The sequence below is a fragment of the Ambystoma mexicanum genome, chromosome 3q (assembly GCF_040938575.1).
Source record: "Ambystoma mexicanum isolate Mex_15411 chromosome 3q, UKY_AmexF1_1, whole genome shotgun sequence".
Classification (NCBI taxonomy): domain Eukaryota; kingdom Metazoa; phylum Chordata; class Amphibia; order Caudata; family Ambystomatidae; genus Ambystoma; species Ambystoma mexicanum.
In genome coordinates this window covers 923,417,003-923,436,796 of record NC_090926.1, presented here as the reverse complement: position 1 = coordinate 923,436,796, position 19,794 = coordinate 923,417,003, and the positions used below count along the sequence as shown (strand labels likewise).

Genomic DNA, 19,794 nt, shown 5'->3' with positions numbered 1-19,794 from the left:
AAGTTGCCATTAAAGCATGTTACAACACATTGCATTGACACCCCTAGACCAGAGTTATTGTCCCAAGCAATTGAAAGTACTTAACAATTGGCAATGCTGGTATCCGCAAGTGCAGCCTACCATCAAACATGTTATACGCATTACAAACCACATTTTTAATATAGGTTGTTGCTATTTCTTTGTTTGAATAGATGGGTCTCAAACAAATCAAGACCATAATTTAATTCATTTCATGCCCAACCCTTCAATCACTTACCTATTACTACATCTTCCATCATCAGCACGTATAACGCTAAACATTTCAAAAGTTATATCTATAGGCAAAACAAAGATTTTTAAAATGAAAATGAATTTATTTAAAAAGGAAAGTGGTTGTGTATATTCTCCTTTTTTATCTTGAAAAGACAAATTGCCTTCTTGGTCAGTATTATCCCCAGTCAAGCTGCCCATCTTCCTTTTAAGTTCTGCTACATCTTGTCTAACAGTCTCTGCACTTCTACATCTTTTCTAACAGTCTCCATCTCCACTTGAATATTGCTCAAAGTCTCTTTAATGTCCCTTAAACACTCTTTAATTTCTTTCTCACTTGAATGACTTCTTCATCTGTTAACAAAAATTACAAAAATAATTATAAAACAATTACAGACATAATTGACCCTTAAGTACATTTACTAGTTGCACACAAATTACTAACCTAAGTACTAGACCATATAACACTTCCATCGAGTATCAGTCTAGAAAAATGGATACCTGTCATATTTGACGGCAAACGTATTTTGGTGGCCGTGGGCCAACCGTCTCATGCACCATATGACAGACATATGGGTTTCCGAGTTTGCCAATGAACGACCATTTTGATGTAACAAGGATCGCCATTTTGTTTTCTAACCATTGCTCATTGCTTTCTGTTCTTATTGCTTCGCAGCACATTTTCTGCTTACACTGCTTGACTGTAAAACATTGTTGTCTGCACGTGAAAGGACAAGGCCGCAGGGCCGCGAGGATAACAAGAGTTTGTTGAAACACAACGTAGGCAGCGCCAGGAAGGAATGCCCGGCTCCCTCCCGAATGTAGCCTTGAAGCAGAGCTGCAGGGCATTTAATCATTTTGCAGCTGCCAGCCAGTCTCGTTATATGGTAGTATATGTTAGAATAAAGCAGCTAAAGGCTTGAATTATGCTCTTCTTACGGCCCCCCTTTACTGAGCCCTGTAGAGCGTGTCGGCTCCCAGGACACGAATAGCACCTCATAGATAGCAGGGTCTGGAATGTGACTCTTCCCCCCGTATGTAGCTTGCTTCCAAGAACAGAAGCTGTTACTAGAATAGATATTTGAAGGTGTCATAATTGTCGATAGTGTCCATCATCACGCTGAGTTCAAAGAAACCCAATAAAGGGGCGTGTTAAACATGTCATAGCTGATTGTATGATATGCATTTTGTATATATGTAACTGATGTACGTAATTCACTCTCTTGCGTCCCTCGAGGTCTAGAGATACACGTCGCGGGCCGTGAGACCGAGTTGGCCAACTGAGACTATTTGCTTTGCAATAAACCCTAGCTTTGGGAATACAACCTTGTGTCTGGCGTATCTATCATGTGTGGTGACTTGCCTTGTTTCCATAGGCGTAAGGGACCCCTAGGGGCCCCTTTCAAGATGGTGCCCGAATAGGGACCCTCCCCCACTTGTTCCATCGCATACGTTGTAATTGAGTCAAGGCGGAGAACGGCGAGGACGGGACGATCGAGCCGGGATCAAGAGGTGTCCGGGGCGCCCTGTAGAAGTGATGAGAGATTCCTTTGCAGATCTGCACACATCTGATCCCTGATCGACGTGCCTGGCTAGAGAACAAGGAGGCGAGGGTCCCGAAACGAGGCGGAAGCCAAGAAACGCAGACACAACGTCATTGGTTGCGTCAGTATAGTGACGACTTGTGTCCGAAAGGACAAATTGATTTATCAGGTGAGTGATTCCCCGATTCAAAGTAATCCTGATATTGGTTGAGAGTTGACTTTGCAAAATCCAAAGCCCTAGGTAAGGTTGATTAACCAGGGGGAAGGTTGAAACATGCCTGGGGTATTGTCCACCCTAGCAGGGTTTTTCCGCTGTGGTAGACAATCTTTGGAAGATGGCCAAATTGCACCACCTGGGGGAACGCCGGCATATGAGATGTATGTGAAGTATGGAGTGGGTGCAATAATATTCTGTGAGACTTGGCATAGGCAAACCAGAAAGCAACAAGACCATCAGTGGCCAATTAATGGTAGTTTTGAGATAGCAAGAATAGATAACTTGGAAAGGGTGTTGATAAGAAAAAAAGCGCGTCCTGCAGCATTTGATATCGTTAAGGACTGGAGAAGGGAAGCAATGCTCCGATTTAGAAGTAGAGCGAAGCATGCGCGCAGGCATAAATCGAAAGGTGAAGTAGCAGAAGAAAAGGAAGAGGAGGAGTGGACTGAGAGTCTAAGGAGATCAGGTAGACGTGACCAGTTGATTATAGAAAAAATATACCCACAACGAGAATTGCACATAGCAGATGAATTGATAGAAAACATATTGACCCATACAAAACAAGGCCCAAGATCAGAAGCGAGGCCAAACACGTCAGTAACTAGTGCCCAAACTCCACCCGTAGCCCAAACTCTCCCTCCTGTAGCTCAAGCCCTCCCACAGCCACAGACTGTGCACGTAACACTTCCTATTAGCCAACCAGGCCCACAGCAGACACTCCCTGTTCCCATTGTCCCATCCGCACCTCCCGCCTTAGATACAGACTCGGTTCCGTCCCTTCCGGGGTTGAAGTTGAAAGCACGGGGGCGAGAGGCGGGACTGAACAACGTGGATGCACGAGGGTACCTCGGAGTGCGATCAGCAAAGAAAGGAAGGTGGAATTGCAGCAACAGGCAAGATGTATATAGACAGGAATGATGGGACGGCAACATTGGCTTCAATATATGACTTCCGAAGAAGCAACGAAAGACAGGTAGTGCTGGAATGCATGGGTAAATATTTGGTGGAGAGATGGAAACAGTTAATTGGGAAATTACCACCGCAGCGATTGTTGGATTTGAATGTATTAGCACACTGTAGGGAGAGGGATGAAGAAGTGAGAGAACATGTATATGGACTTTTTGAACTTAAAGATGAATTAGATAATGATTATGCCGAAATGTTTACTGCACCTGGGTACAGGGGTAAGGATATCGGGAGACATAGGAACGAAGCTGTAGAGCCGTATATATGACAACGACATTCAATGTCGTCAGTGCAGAGGGGCGACAAGTTGAAAGTATGTATACGAGAAGCGTTTAGATGGATGTCGGATCCCAGTATCCCCACAATGGAGATACATGAGATATTTGATGAATATTCTATGCCCATGAAAAGAAAAGCACTGCAGTCGATGGCTGAACATTTACTAGACAAAGATATAAAAACGATCAGGCCAGCCCACCCGAAATAATGGCAGTATATAAGAGAGCACTAGAGCGAGGGACAGGAGAAACAGCCCTATCGCTTGTCAGGGAATATTGTTACACATAAGAGAAGGGGGAGGGACAGTAAGTGGGGCATTTCCTATGAGAGAGGTCCCACCTACCTGTGTGCCCAAAGTAGAGGTTCCCGCAGCGGGCAACGTAGCGGCACAGGTAACACCAGCCCATTATACCGCCCAATATGTGCATGTCCCCTTTTCCAGACAGGAGGTGAACAACATAAAGCAGACGATTCCTGATATAAGAAAGAATCCTGCAGGGTTTTACAAGGAAGTAGAGTCCTGCCTGCAATCATCCATGCTTACCATGGGTGACATAGACCTAATATTCCCAGTGATCCTGCCAACAGACATATGGAAGCAAATAAGAAAGGTGGATGACATAACGACCTTTGGTGCCATATGGGCGGACTTGATAATAGAAGACAAGAATAAAGCGGTTGGAGGAACACCGGGACAGAACCTGGTAGCATTAGCAGCACGCATAGTACAGAAATTAAAAGAAATTGTCCCAGAGAAAAGAATTCAATGGGACAAATTGACTGCATGTGTACAAGGCATGGATGAGTTAGCTACAGATTATTTTAACAGGTTTGAAGAAGTATTTACAGACTTCAATGGGCAGGATGTGAGCTCGGAAGCGGGAAAGAGGTTATTTGTTGACAAATATGTGAGGGGGTTAAAACTTCCAATCCAGAACCTAATAATGACATCAGAGAGTGCATGGCAAGCAAAAACGCTGGGCGAAGTATTGCACATGGCCCAATATTATGAGAACAGAGTGACTGCGGAGAAAGAAAAAGAGGAAAAGGATAGGGTAAATCTGAAAACACAGGTACTACTGCAGCAAGTAGTAGGACATAATAGAGGGAGAGGGAATGCACGAGGAAGGAGTAATTTGAATATGCATGGGGGAGCAGTGGGACCAAATCAGGGTGCGTATTGCAAGGAGGAAGGACACTGGCGAGCGCAATGTCCACATCTGCAGAATAGAAATGGGTCTGGTCAGAGGAGACAGCATAGAGGGCACCAAGGAGCGAATGGACCAAATAGGAATAGTATCCAGCAGCACCACAGTAATGGAGGTAATCAAAACCAAGCCCAAAACCAAAGTGCCCCTAACCAGAGTCAGGGACAGCAAAACCAACAGTATGGATACCAGAGTGGGGGAAATAGCGGGAAGAGTGGGAACGTTTTCAATACACAGCCAAACACGCATTACAGTAATAGTAATGATTACACTTCGGACGATGTGTTATTTCCCCAATAGGACAGCCCAGGTCAGGGGTCGGAACCAGTGTCTATTCCCGTGAATCAGAGAGGACCCTACGTAGAAATGGGAGTCGGGAATGAGGAGCACCGCTTTCTTGTAGATACAGGAGCGCAAAAGTGTTCAATAGACCATCACTTGGTTCCGGATATACCACTGTCAGGGCAAAAGAATGTTTCCGTAGGGTTCGCAGGTAGACCAGTCATAAACCCAGTGTCCCAACCAGTCTCAGTTACTATAGAGCCATTCACTGAACATTGTCCTTTCCTTTTAACAGAAAATTGTGAGGAGAACCTGTTGGGATTAAATTTGTTGAAAAAATTAGGTTCCGTTATACATTGCACGGCAGACGGGGTGTTCCTAACGATTTGGCCACAAGATGCCCCTGTGTCAGAATTCATGTCTGAAACTTTACCAGGAGAACTAAGTAAAGTGCCAACCTGTATATGGGCAATGCATGACAACGATGTAGGATGCTTGAAAATAGAGCCAGTAAAGATAATTTTGAAAGAGGGTCTTACACTACCGCGAATTCCCCAATACAGAATTTCGGCCAAAGGTGAGAAAGGATTGAAAAGTATTGTTAGAGATTTGGTGAAATTAGGGGTAATTGAAGAAATTACAGGCAGTACATGCAACAGCCCGATTCTTCCGGTTTATAAAAAAGGAGGCAATGAAGTACCATACTGTTTCATAATTGATTTGCGTGCGCTAAACAAAGTAGTAGATCCACAATTTCCTTTAGTGCCAGATGTCACTACAATATTGACAAGGATACCTGTTTCAGCAGAATACTTTAGTGTTGTTGATCTAAAAAATGTGTTCTTTAGCATTCCGGTGGACAAGGACAGCAGATATTTGTTCGCGTTCACATTAGGAGGACGATCATTTACATTCACGCGGATTCTGCAAGGTTACACGGAAAGTCCGAGTATTTACAGTAGAGCATTGAAAGAGCAGCTAGACCGCAGATATTTGTTCACGTTCACATTAGGAGGACGATCATTCACGCGGATTCTGCAAGGTTACACGGAAAGTCAGAGTATTTACAGTAGAGCATTGAAAGAACAGCTAGACATGCTAGACTTACCAGTGGGTTGCATACTCTTGTAATACATAGACAATCTATTATTAGCTGCTGACACAGAGGAGATTTGTAAAGAAAGCACTGTATTACTACTGTCACACCTAGCGGCACATGACCATAAAGCTAGTTTGAAGAAATTTCAATATAATCGAAAGGAGGTAGCTTGTTTGGGCTACTTACTTTTGAAAGAAGGGAGAAGGCTAACGCCAGAACGCATAGAAAGTATTTCTTGTATGCCTATTCCAAAGACACAGAAAGGAGTCAGAGCCATAATAGGCTTGGCTTCATATTGCCGACAATGGATCGGTAATTTTGCGTTAATTGTGAAACCGATGGTGAATTTGACTGGAAAGGATGCGGTTATGCCTCTACAGTGGGATGAGGAATGTCAGAGAGCATTTGATCATTTGAAAACTGCATTATGTTTGCTCCAGTTTTGGGCACACCAAATTATGAGAAGGTTTTTAGACTGTTTGTGTGTGAAAGTGAAGGATGTGCACTGGCGGTTTTGACACAGCAACAAGGTGGAAGAAATAGGCCATGCGGCTATTTTTCTTCTGCGCTGGACCCTGTAGCGCGCGCACTACCACAATGTTTGCGATCTGTCGCGGCGGCTGCTGCGTCAGTGAAACAAACGGAAGGGATGGTATTGGGGCATACTTTAATTCTGATGGTGCCACATGCCATAGACGTTCTATTAAATAGAACACAGACGCAACACCTCAACTCTGCTAGATTGACAAGATATGAGATTATCTTGTTCGCGCCCCATATCCAAATTATGAGGTGTAGCGCTTTGAATCCTGCAGAATTAATGCCACTACCCATAAAAGAAATTGGTGAGAATGAATCACCACCCCCATGATTGCTTAATGGTCACTGAGGAAGAAACCAAGGGGAGAGTTGATTTAAGTGATACCCCACAGAAAGAGCCAGATGGAGAGTTATTTTGTGACGGCTCTTGTTTTAAATTACCTGATGGCACGACAACTGCCGCGTACGCTGTTACTACCCTGCAGAGCGTTGTAGAAAGCAAAAGAATCCCCTACAACTCGGCACAAGCCGCAGAGATAATAGCATTGACCAGAGCCTGCGAGATTTCTGAAAATTTGAATGTGAATATATATACTGATAGTCAGTATGCTTTTGGGGTGGTTCATAACTTTGGTCGACTCTGGGCTGAGAGAGGGTTTTTGACATCACATGGTGCCAGAATTCAACATGGCCCTTTGATTGTACGATTGCTGTCTGCACTCATGTTTCCAAAGTGCCTAGCAATAGTGAAATGCGAGGCACACAAAAAGGTAACATGCTAAGTAGGAGAGGGAAACGCGTTTGCAGACAGAATTGCGAAACAAACTGCCACTGATTTAAATACCAAAATGATGACGGTTCAGACTGAGGAAATACCCTGTATGATAGAAAATGGAGTTGCCACTGTCAAAGAAATGCAGGCCAAAGCTACGGTCGATGAAATACAAGGGTGGGAAGAGGGCTCTGCTGAGATAGATCTGGAGGGTTGTTGGGTGGACAAGGGAACTTGAAACTGGATGTTGCCAAATTCGGATGTGACTGCAATGGTCACAATGGCCCACAGCCCTACTCACATCTGTGCGAAAAAGATAATACAGCACCTATCTACAGTATGGCAGAATGTAAACATAAAGAGGAATACAGAGAGGTTGGTACAGAACTGTATCACGTGTTTACAACACAATGTAGGAAAGGGAACAGTGACTCCGATAGGCAGAGATGGAGAGATGCCAAAATTTGAAATATGTCTTAGTGGTGATCTGTGCATTCAGCAAGTGGGTGGAGGCATATCCCTTAAAAGACTGCACAGCAATGAGCACGGCAAAAGTAATGCTTAAAGAATATTTTTCCCGTTTTGGCTTGCCCCGTGTCCTATGTTGAGATAATGGCCCACATTTTGTGGGCGCAGTGGTGTTACAGATATGTGCGGGTCTTCAGATTGATAAGAGATTCCATAGTTCAAGGCATCCGAGTTTGGCCGGTCTTGTGGAGAGGCACAACGGGATTCTGAAGTCAAAAATAAGCAGGATATGTGCAGGAAGCAAGTTGAGTTGGGTGGATGCATTACCAATAGCGCTATTATGCATGCGTACGTCTATACAGGCTAAAACTGGGCTCTCCCCGTACGAAAACCTAATGGGGAGGCGGCAAGTGTTTGGTGCGCACCTCAGCCAAAACGACTTAGAGAGGTAGAACATCCTGTGCTTAGTACTTATTGTGGCCTTTTAATGCAGAAATTGCGTTTGATTCATCAGCAGGTGCAGGAGGCTTTACCAGTGAGATACACCGGTCCGGGGCACGCACTTGAGCCAGGAGACTGGGTGCTGCTTAAACATTTTGGAAGAAAGTCATCGTTAGCACCCAGGTGGCACCGCCCCTATCAAGTACTCTTGGCAACGCAGACGGCGATACAGGTGGATGGACGGAAGTCGTGGATCCATGACACCCATGCCAAAAAGATTCCAACTTCACTGAAAGACTTGCCTGACCCAGATGACCGGGAAGAGACAGCGGTCCTAGAAACGAAAGACACTGTTGCCAGTAAGCTGCCACCAAATCTGCCAAGCGCGAAGTGAAACTCGAAACAAAGCCTGAGACGATTGCCAAAAAGGGGGAAGGGCAAAGAGTGCCCCAAAGTTTCCCAGCTGAATCTACATCACTGTTGGCCGACACGAAATCTGCCTTGCAAATACCAGCAGAAACTAAACGTGTACCCCTTTGGCTCCCACCAGCATTTGCCAGCACGCCAAAGACTGAATCTGCATCACTGGCGCGGCGCACACCAGCACCTACAGTAGCACCACAGGCTGACTTTGAGCCTGAATCTGGAAGTGCACCGGCACTGTTCACGGAACACACAATACCAGGAGTGAGGCGATATAATTTGCGGCCTCGAAAGACAAAGTGATCCACAGTTCTTTGGTGTTTATGTCAACCTCTGGTTCTGCTCATGGACGGAGAAGGAACTAGAGGTGTAGAGGAGAGAAGCGTGAGAATTGTGCAAGTCTGACAATTCAAGACTCGCGGCTCCTCGGTGCAATCATAAAAAGTACATGTGTCTGGAACCAGAGCGGACAAGCTGGGCGCACATGGTACTAAGGCAATAGATAACTGATCAAAAATCCTCTGAGCAGTATGAGAAAGGACAAGTGATCTTGCCTAAAAACAAATAAGCAAATCCAGGCTATAAAGGACTGGCAGAACTGAACTGTGACAATTCCGTTGAACTTATTGAAATCAGAGCAAGTGCAACGAAGAGAGATATCCACGACGAACTCTAATAAGGAAGAAGAAGGACGATGAGAAACATGTCGGGACCGGTTTCAGCCTCCTCCTGCACCGCTGCTGAGAATGAGTTAATTGTAAAGACTGTAAGCTTAAGAAAAACGCATGGTAAAAAGAATTGTATGCGGGCACTGACAATAATTATGTGCTTTATGAGTGTGGTAGCACCAATAATGACAGCCCTAGTATTATGGTATGTGGAATCGATACACCCATTGGGAATGTTTTTACCAATAGTTAATATATCCACTACTGAAGCCTGGTTCAGGTGATTATTTATACGCTGTCCCCAATGGAAGAAAGACACAGGGAAGGGTTTTGGAACAATACATTGTTATTAATTATGAATATGACACATGCAATTCTAAAGAAAACAAATTGCTGGGTATGTGCCCATTTACCGCAGTATGCTGGGAAAGGAATAGGTTGGTATGTACAGCCATTACCATTGAGTTCTGCATGTAGTGCATCTTTAAGTGCAATGTTCTCTGGGAAATGGAATAAGATTAGTACGGGTCAATTAGACAGAACAAACATGAATGAGTTTGAGGAAATAATTATGAGGCCTGTGGGTTTTTCCATATTCCATAAAGCACTAGTGATGACCCCAGAGCCTACGAGGAAAAGTATGCGAAAGATAACACGACAAAATAGACAAGATAGATTGTCCCCGCCAGTTAAAACATCTGTGATGACGTTTCGTGTAAGAACAGACGGGAACAAAGATGCAGTTCCCCCTTCTTACACAGTGAATTATAACCCAAGAACTGTCCCTTTTTGTCTAAAAAAGAAAGGCTCCTATTCATTCGGAACATTTACTGGATGCATGAATACAGTGGTATTAAAATGGGAAATAGAACCAGTATATGTGGGAGATCCAGTTTATTTTATATGTGGAGAGAAAGCATATGCTTGGTTGCCCAGAAACTGGGGAGGTACATGTTACCTAGGTCTACTGTTGCCAGGAGTGTTCCTCTTAGAAACAGCAGACATGGCCAGACTATCCAGATCTAGAGCCAAAAGGAGCAGCAAAAGTGTCTGATAGCGACTGACGTAACAAAAACATTCATTCCATTTTTGTCCCAAATAGTGAACTCCTATAACATAAGGCAGCTGTCCAGAATACTAAAAAATACCACAAACACAACGACAGATATACTATTTAACATGACATTGGAAGAAAAAGGAATCAGGTTAATGACGCTGCAAAATAGAATGGCTCTCGATGTGATCCTGGTTGATCATGGGGGAATTTGCAAAATAGTGGGATCAGGGTGTTGTGTATTTGTAGAAGACTATTCCCCTACAATCTTTGAAGCGATAAAGAAAATGCATGTCCTAAGCTCTGAACTCCCTACTGGAGAAGGAGGCTGGGGAATAGAGTCCTGGTTTTGGGGAATACTGCGTTCTTGGGGATGGAAGTTGATTTCGATATTAGTAGTGGTGTTTGGAATATTCATAACGTGCTGTTGTTGCATACACTGCCTACCGATAGTTTGCACTGAGGTAACTGAGGGATGTACTAAGGGATGTATGCATATGATGACAAGAAGAAAACAAACTTATGGTCGGGCTGACCAAGGCACAAATGAGATGAAAACAGTAAAATAATTGATGGCTATAGATATTAATGAAGATGATGATGCTTACAATAGCATGCAAAATTCAGACATAAGTACTTCAGACTTATCGTCATTAGAGGAGGATACAATGAATGGATGAGACGTTTGGCATACGGCCAAAGGAGGGTTTGTCAGTCTAGAAAAATGGATCCCTCTCATATTTGACGGCAAACGTATTTTGGTGGCCGTGGGCCAAACGTCTCATGCACGATATTGAAGACATATAGGTTTCCGAGTTTGCCAATGAACGACCATTTTGATGTAACAAGGATCGCCATTTTGTTTTCTAACCATTGCTCATTGCTTTCTGTTCTTATTGCTTCGCAGCACATTTTCTGCTTACACTGCTCGACTGTAAAACATTGTTGTCTGCACGTGAAAGGACAAGGCCGCAGGGCCGCGAGGATAATAAGAGTTCGTTGAAACACAGGAATGCCCGGCTCCCTCCTGAATGTAGCCTTGAAGCAGAGCTACAGGGCATTTAATCATTTCGCAGCTGCCAGCCAGTCTCGATATATGGCAGAATATGTTAGAATAAAGCAGCTAAAGGCTTGAATTATGCTCTTCTTACGGCCCCCCTTTACTGAGCCCTGTAGAGCGTGTCGGCTCCCAGGACACGAATAGCACCTCATAGATAGCAGGGTCTGGAATGTGACTCTTCCCCCGTATGTAGCTCGCTTCCAAGAACAGAAGCACTGTGTTCTGTTCAACAACTGAAAGATGCCTCCGCACTTGCAAAGTGCATATTGTTACTAGAATAGATATTTGAAGGTGTCATAATTGTCGAAAGTGTCCATCATCACACCGAGTTCAAAGAAACCCAATAAAGGGGGGTGTTAAACATATCATAGCTGATTGTATGATATGCATTTTGTATATATGTAACTGATGTACGTAATTCACTCTCTTGCCTCCCTCGAGGTCTAGAGATACACGTTGCGGGGCGTTTGACCGAGTTGGCCAACTGAGACTATTTGCTTTGCAATAAACCCTAGCTTTGGGAATACAACCTTGTGTCTGGCGTATCTTTCGTGTGTGGTGACTTGCCTTGTTTCCATAGACGTAAGGGACCCCTAGGGGCCCCTTTCAAAATGACATATTAAGCATTAATGTATACTTGAACAATAAACTCCACTGCCCAAAAGTATTCACTACTATTATCATGCTGCCATGTTTCTCCCTCTCCATGAAACTCATGTTAACACTCATGGTGTACACCTAATCTACAGTAAACACATCACTCAACATGAATACCTAACTCGCATATCTCATGTTCAATACTATCTTTTTACCATACTAAAGCATACCTAAAACCACACTCCTCCCTATTGCAGACCTTTTATTACTTAGGTCATAAAACACCTGACACAAACTTACAGATCCAAATGAAGCAACTGCCTTAATATTACGCCACAAAATTACCACACCCAAATAACTCCCCTGCCCAGAAGTGTTTATTGCTATTAGTATGGTGACATGCTTGTCTCTATCCATGACACTCGGCTAACTCTTAACTATGACCTAAACCTAAGTTACAGTGAACTTCAGTCGCGTATTTTACTTTCAGTACTATCTGCAATTAGCACCCTAGAAGGGGGAGCCAGCCAATCAGGTGGCTAGGAACGGTGAAAGCTCAGATGTATATGGTTTGGCTGTGGCACAATTGTTCGCGGCCAAATTGACCGTGGTCAATTCGACCACAAAGCCAATTTTGCCATGGCCAAAACCGCCCAAACTAAAACCCCCCCACCATCCCGCATGAACTCCTCCACCCACCCTCTACTTACCTTTTCGTCGTCCGCTCATCTTCTAACCCTGCCGCAGTGTATCCTTCCCTCCTACGTGGGTCGGATCTGACGCTGCAGGGTCCGTTTTTCTTTTTGTTTTATTATTCCCGTCATCCGCCTCCAAACCTCCAGAAGCGGGGGACACCCCTACCACACTCAAAAGCCATCACTACGAAACATGGGGTGCGGCAGACATCCCTGCAAACCCCGCTCCCCATGTTTGGTAGTGATTACCCAAACTGATTGCTTACAAACGATTGAATGTTACTGGCCGAATTCGGCCAGATTTACCCAGGGCTTTAAGTGGGGTAAGAAATCGAGGGGGGGCCCTCATTTGGGGGTGTGGCTTGTGGGAGGGGCGTGGCCTAAAAAGTACACAAATCGTAGGGTATACACACAACTATATATAATTGTTATGTATTTGTGTGCTTACCTTACTATGGTTTGTGTACTATGCAAGCCATCTTTTCTAAACATAGAAATATCTAACATATTTCTACGTTTATAAAAGATGGCTTGCAAAGTACACAAACCATAGTAAGGTAAGCACACAAATATATAACATTTATATATATTTGTGTGCATACCCTATGGTTTGCCTAGATTTCAGGCCATCTTTTTTAAACATTTCAGGTTTATAAAAGATGGCTTTGAAAGTACCCAATTCAAGCCATCTTTTATAAAGCTTTGACTACGGAAAATTGTCCGTCGGCAAAGCTTTATAAAAGATGGCTTGAAATGTGTACTTTCAAAGCCATCTTTTATAAACCTCAAAATATGTGGAGGAATCCCCAGGTTTGCAGAGGGTTAAAGACGCCTCGGCGACCTGGGGAAACAAAGGGACAGTAACTGCCTCTGGTGACCTCTCGCGCGAGGGGTCACCAGATGCAGTTACTATGACTGACGGAAGTGGCAGCCAGTCACAGCGTCACTGTGGCTGGCAGCCACTTCTGTCAGCTTGCCTGACTTCAATGCAGGCGCATCTCCCGTCGCAGCTGCGGCCGCAACGGGATAATGCATTCCGCCAATGTTGCGGTAGGACGGGGGCCCCGGCAGTGCCCCGGCTCAGTCCCACTTTTTGGAGACTGCTGGGGCCCAGCCCCGGTAGGCCCCGGCCCACTTTAAGCACTGGATTTACCATACTGTCATTTGTAAACGATCAATTTGGGTAATACAGAAAGCTCACATTCCATCCCACCTGCCAGCTGGCTTCCCCCGCCGCCATCTTCCCTCCACACTCCGTCCCGTTATTTTTATTTTTTTTTGTCCCTTCCCACCTCCTACTTACCTTATGTCTGCTGCCGCAACTCATTCCTCTCCGCTCCTGCAGGGCAACATGGAAAAGGAAGAGGGGCTCCATACTGAGCCCTGCTTCCCTTTCCATGGTGGCCATCTTGAGAAAGTATTTTCCTTCGTTCAATGGGACGACCCGTGCGTTTCGGTGAACGAAGTAAAATACCTTTTTAATTTTAGCACCCTTGTTACCACTTTGGTTGCCCGAGGTGCTAATGGCCTTAACTCCTGTTCCAAGGGCTGAAATAGGGGGTAACGGGCCGGAGGCCTCGTTAATGGCCCTTGCTTCGCTCGGCCCATTGACTTGGGCTGCCGGTCAATTACCCCCGTTCCAGCCCTTGGAACGGTGGCTTAACGCCACATACCACACAGAGGCATACATAGATCCACAATCCCTTCTATTACCAACCTTAATTACTTAGGTCATAGAAAACCTGACTCCAACTTACAAACCCAAATTAAGCTAATCCGTTTACATTAGAACCATCACATTACCAGGCCCAATAACTCCCCTGCCCAGAGGTATTCACTGCTATGTTCCTCCCTCTCCATGGAACTCATTCTAACACTTACTCATAGCCTAAACTCACAGATCTCACTTTTAATACTATCTTCTTTACCATGCTAACGCATTCCTAAAACCACAATCCTCTCTATTGCTGACCTTTATTACTTAGGTCATAGAAAACCTGACACCAGCTTACAAATCCAAATTAAGCAACTGCCTTAACATTACCTTATAACATTACCACACTCAAATACCTCCCCAACCCAAAAGTAATATCCTACTGACTTCGAGAACCGTGCAAAGGTATAGACTCATTCTTGAATCAAAACCTAATTTTCCCTCTTACTCGTCCCAGTATGTTATTAGTTCTTGATAATGCTCTGTACAAAGGCCCACTTTGAGAACTGTGCAAAGGTATAGAGTGATTTGAGAATCAAAAGTTTTGATTATTTCTCCTTACTCTTTCTTCCTCTTACTCGTTCCAGTACAATACGAATCGAGAAGTCATGCAAATTAGTGCAACTTTATCTCTAAACAAACTACACCTTTCACAAAACTAACACCACTCATCTCCCATCTGTACACCTCTCACATCCTCCCTTCAATCAAATCTAACAGTAAACAATCTCAAAATAATGTTTACAAAATCTGTAGAACGCCAAATTCGACAATTGGGTGAAATTACAACCCTGAATCGAGAAGTGTCACTTCACATCACGTGACAACCTCATCCAATCAAAACAAAACACAATGGTACCATGGCTCAGTCATGAACTCATCTCACTGATGCACTTGATTTTCTGAAATACTTTCATAAAACACTTCTTGATCTCAATATACAAACAAATAAATAGTCTCACATAGTGTGTATCGTGCACTTTACACATATAATTAACATACTTTTTAACATTGTATACTATTCTCGTTAGTCACTCCTTTGAGAAATGATTCAAAATGATGCAGTTATCTCCGGCCACAATACTACATTTCTACCCTTTATACAAAACCTGACTTGGAGAACCGCTCTAAACAGAATACTGAATCAAGAAGCACTCCTTCAGAGCATGTGAAAACCTCATCAAATTAAACAAAATACAATGTAACCACGGCTCCACAATGAACAAGTCTCTACGACGCACTTTATATTCACAAAACAAACTTTAATGATACACAAACGCAGGACGTAAAATCACCTTAATACAACCCCCCTACACATTTTAAGCTAATTTAGAAAGCATTTTTTATATATATTTTCACACAAAACAATCCTAAATTAACTTGAAATACTTATCTTCCCCTAGTTAGCAACCACACTGATTACCACATCTCAATGTATCAAAGTGTTGAGTATTACTCTTTCTTTTTCCCCATTCACGCTGCTTCTCCATCTCGGCAAAACGCTCAAGAAAACTGCGCCATCTTCAAGAACCCAAACAGTGTAGTTCCACACATACTTTAAAACTATATAATAGGGAACAGCCCGATGATATAATTTTTTTTAAAGAAATTGTCGAAATGGGGCCTTTTGCAGCACACTTTTTGTGAGCTAAAGGATAAAAAGCTATTCAATTATTTATACCCAGTTTTGTAGGGTACAAATTCAAACACTACAGACGATGCAAGGTAACCACCAAAAATATAACGGAGCATTTACATGATGACTTTCACCACAATATATGTTATGTTATAAGGCTTTAATGCGGCACCAAATCACTAAAAAAGTAGCCTCGTAGCATAAAGGATTGACATAATATGCCATTATAAGAATGCATTTTCATACTGGCTGTGACGAATAATACCATTATGCCATTTTAAGACGAAAATGATGATGGCTGTGACAATATGCCATTAATACCATTCAATATCACACTAATGCCGGCTTTGCCCATATTGCCAGTTATGCCACTTTAAGAAGACAGGATTATGCTGTGTGTGCCAATATATTCCAGTATTCAAATATAATCAAATATCCTCACAAAGGAATGCTTATTTTGCTTTGCCCAAAATACCAAAAATAATGCCAATGAAAGAACCCTGTATCTGCAGGCTGTGCCTGCCAGAGTTCTTGTGAAGACCAGAGTCTTCACAAGAACATTGAAAGCAGCGTGTGTGCATTTGAAACCTGCATGGTATGTGACAGCAGTTACATTCTCTATATTCAGAAAGCACAACTGCCACCTGGAAGTACTTGAAAAGACTGAATGGGTTTTTCAAAATACAGGGCATAGCAAATTAGGCCACACATTCCATCTTTCAGAGGAAACAAAGACTGCAGGATTGGCAAGTTAACGACCCCTTGGAAATGGCATGGACATCGCACAGTTTTATGCCAATGCTCAAGTGCACATTTATCGAGAAACTGCATCAATATATTTGGGAGCAGAAAGGTACGCATACGGAACAAAGCATTTGAATGTAATGGCAGATCCATTCATTTCTGCAAATCGCCATCACATAAATAAATAGATCAGCAGTTTCTGAAACATTCACTTACAAATGCATGTCTGCTTGCAGTGTGGACTTCGTACTCAATACTTCTGCTCCAGTTCTACTTCAAATGTAGAACTCGAGTCATGACAAGACTACAGGGGGTCGGAACTTGGAAGAGGGCAGACGGATGAGGTGTACGAGATGGAGCCTGGAGAGGGAGAGACACGGGATGGTAAGAGGGTGAACGGTGTGAGACTGGCAGTGAGGAGGGGAAAACTGGAGAGTGTCCGCTGAGGGGCATGAGAATTAAGCTAAGTAGAGCCATAATGCTACCCTATACAATAAAAACCAGAGACATCAATTTTTTAGGTGGGAAAACCTTTAACCACAGGCTTTATTTTACAATACAAATGTAGGAAAAGGTTTGAAAATAACTGAATGACAATAAAATAAAAAAATGTAGGTATTGTCGAACTTTAGGTGCTTTTGGGTACTGTGGTCAGACAGACTAAGGCCGCCTCCTGCCAGCCGTTTACTTCTTTTTCTTGGCTGGAAATCCCTTATTCGGAGATGGGCTCATCTGCCCTAACCCGTGCAGCCATGCCTCTGCTTCTTCTTCCTGCAATTTTGTATTCTTTCTCTCAGATCGTCGATCACCATTTAATCACCATATATGCTGTTTTATACCTAGAAACGCACCTGGGGCATAGCCTTTTCACACCAAATGTCAAATAAGGGTTCCGGTAGCATCGGTAGCATCATACCGGCACCCTTTCTGGACTGGCAGACTACAACTGTGTATGCCGGTGCCGCTGCACATTGCTGGTCTGACGTGCCTTGCGCTACGGCCCAGGTAGGCACAGGTGTCATGGAAGCACCGGCACCGTTACTAACGGTGCCCATTCTTCCGAGTCCCCATTCGCATTTAGTGATAAGAGACTCCATGGGAATGGGGACTAACATTTTCTGCCGCGTGATGTCCCGGTGGCAATGGGACCTCAGGTGGCGAAACAGTGTTCGAGTCCGGCGGCAACCCGCCAGTAGCATCATTGCCCCACATTGTGTATTGTGGGGCAAGCCAATACAAATGACGGAAGGGTTTGGCATTGTCTAAAAATATTCTGTATATTATCCCGAAAAATCCAAATGGAATTATTGAAGACATGATATTTTTATGAATTTCTTTAAAAAACATGCAAGAGGTGTACAGTCAGGCACTATGCACTTTAATATTGTGGCATAATATACGCAGGATTACAAAAAAGATTTTACCCTCAATGAGTATTAATGTGTAGTTGAAACAACTGTAGATTTTATTAATGCATCATGCACTTAATTGAAAATTTAACAATGCATTGTATATTGTGGAGCTAAAAAATATTGAGGAAGGAAGGTTAAAAAATGGCATGACATTGATGTCTAAAAATATTGTGCACATGATTAAAATAAGACCTAAATGTGGATCTGTTGAAGTAATGATAAATATTGAATTGCATTGCAAATAGAGATTTACAAAACATGGTAATGGCGAGGCAATGTAATGAATGAATAAAGGGTGTGCAAAATGTTAAAAGATGGCTGCCACTAATGGTCAAAGCAGTGAATGGGAAACGTGGTGAAACAAATGATGGACTAGAAATGTATGTATATATTGCAAAGAAACATAATGAAAAGGTTGACTCAGATGAAGCCAATAAGTGCTTGCCTAAATTGTATGGTGGATTAAAGGCTAATTTAAAAAAGTAAATTGCTGTTCGTGGTGTTGCTGAGATTTGAAATTGCCGTGAGGATTGCCATAAGGAGTGTGGTTCAGAAAACTTGTGGAGACCCAGAAGAAGGGAAATGTAAGATGCGACTTGCTCATTTGCATGTACAGGAACCCATATGTTTTTCGTAGTGCGTGTTAATTTGGAGTGAAGGCATAGCTCTCAACCATTTGTGTTGCAAAGGTGGGTGAAATCAACCGATTTTGTTTTTTGTGGGGTGAGACGCCCATTGGAATGAATGGGCGTGCAGGATGCTTGGCGGCTGAGTCAGCCCTTTACAAGGCGGGTGACAACCCGCCAAAAGCATGTGAGTTGAGAGCTATGGTGAAGGAGTTTGGAATTCAAAAAACAGGAACGCAGCCGCGAGCCCTTGGAAACAGACACAGACAGCATAAGGAGAAACAACAGAGCGGCGTGAGAAGCAGTTGCTGAGCCAAGACACAGAGGGAAGGCAGACCGGAGGGTGCGCATCCCGGGGAACGGTATGGCCAGCCCTGCATAAAGCGCATGCTCAGGAGGCTCAAGAGCGGGTCACACTTAGGCCAAAAGCTCCTTAACACAAGCATTTCAAGCGCAGGAAATTACAAATAAACAAATATATGGAAACAAATAAAAACATATATGAAAAAAAGTTAAGGAGGCAACAATAATAGCACATCACAACAAAGTGGCACCACTTAACTGTATACTACTGTGGGCACACCATATGAATTGCAGCCATTGGAAGAACAGATGACAGAAAAGGAATCACGTAGAGCTCAAGAGGCTACAACTCTATTTGATGAGCAGATAATAGTGGACATGAGGCAAAATGTGACAGCTTTTAATGTACAAAGCACCATGTTAAAGCAAAAAATACACTGACTAGAGACATCACAGAAACACGAGACGAGAAAGTGGCGGGAAGCTACCTCGTTGCAAAACTACATTGATATGAGAAGAATCCCGAAAGGGTTGCGGATATTGACAATCCCAACTTATGAAAACCCAGACCCGGAAATGTTTAATGAGTGGGGTGAGGAAACAAACTTCTGTTCATTTAAGTTCCTGGAAAAACTAGTCTGCTATGCAAAAAAAGACAGAGAAAAATTACTAGTGGAGATTCTAGAAATAGAGGATATTGTTTTCACGGGTGAAGAGGCTGAACAAGCAAAGGAAGTAAAAAGACAAATAGAGATTAACCTAACAAAATACGAGCTAGAGATAAAAGAAAGAAAACA

The 19,794-nt window shown here is 43.3% G+C and overlaps 1 protein-coding gene across 1 annotated transcript in view; it reads left to right on the top strand.

Moving 5' to 3' along the window:
* Positions 1 to 19,794, top strand: part of LOC138583117 (ATP-binding cassette sub-family A member 9-like) — a 2,332,105-nt gene that overhangs the window by 518,364 nt on the left and 1,793,947 nt on the right. The gene's annotated exons all lie outside the window — the stretch shown is intronic.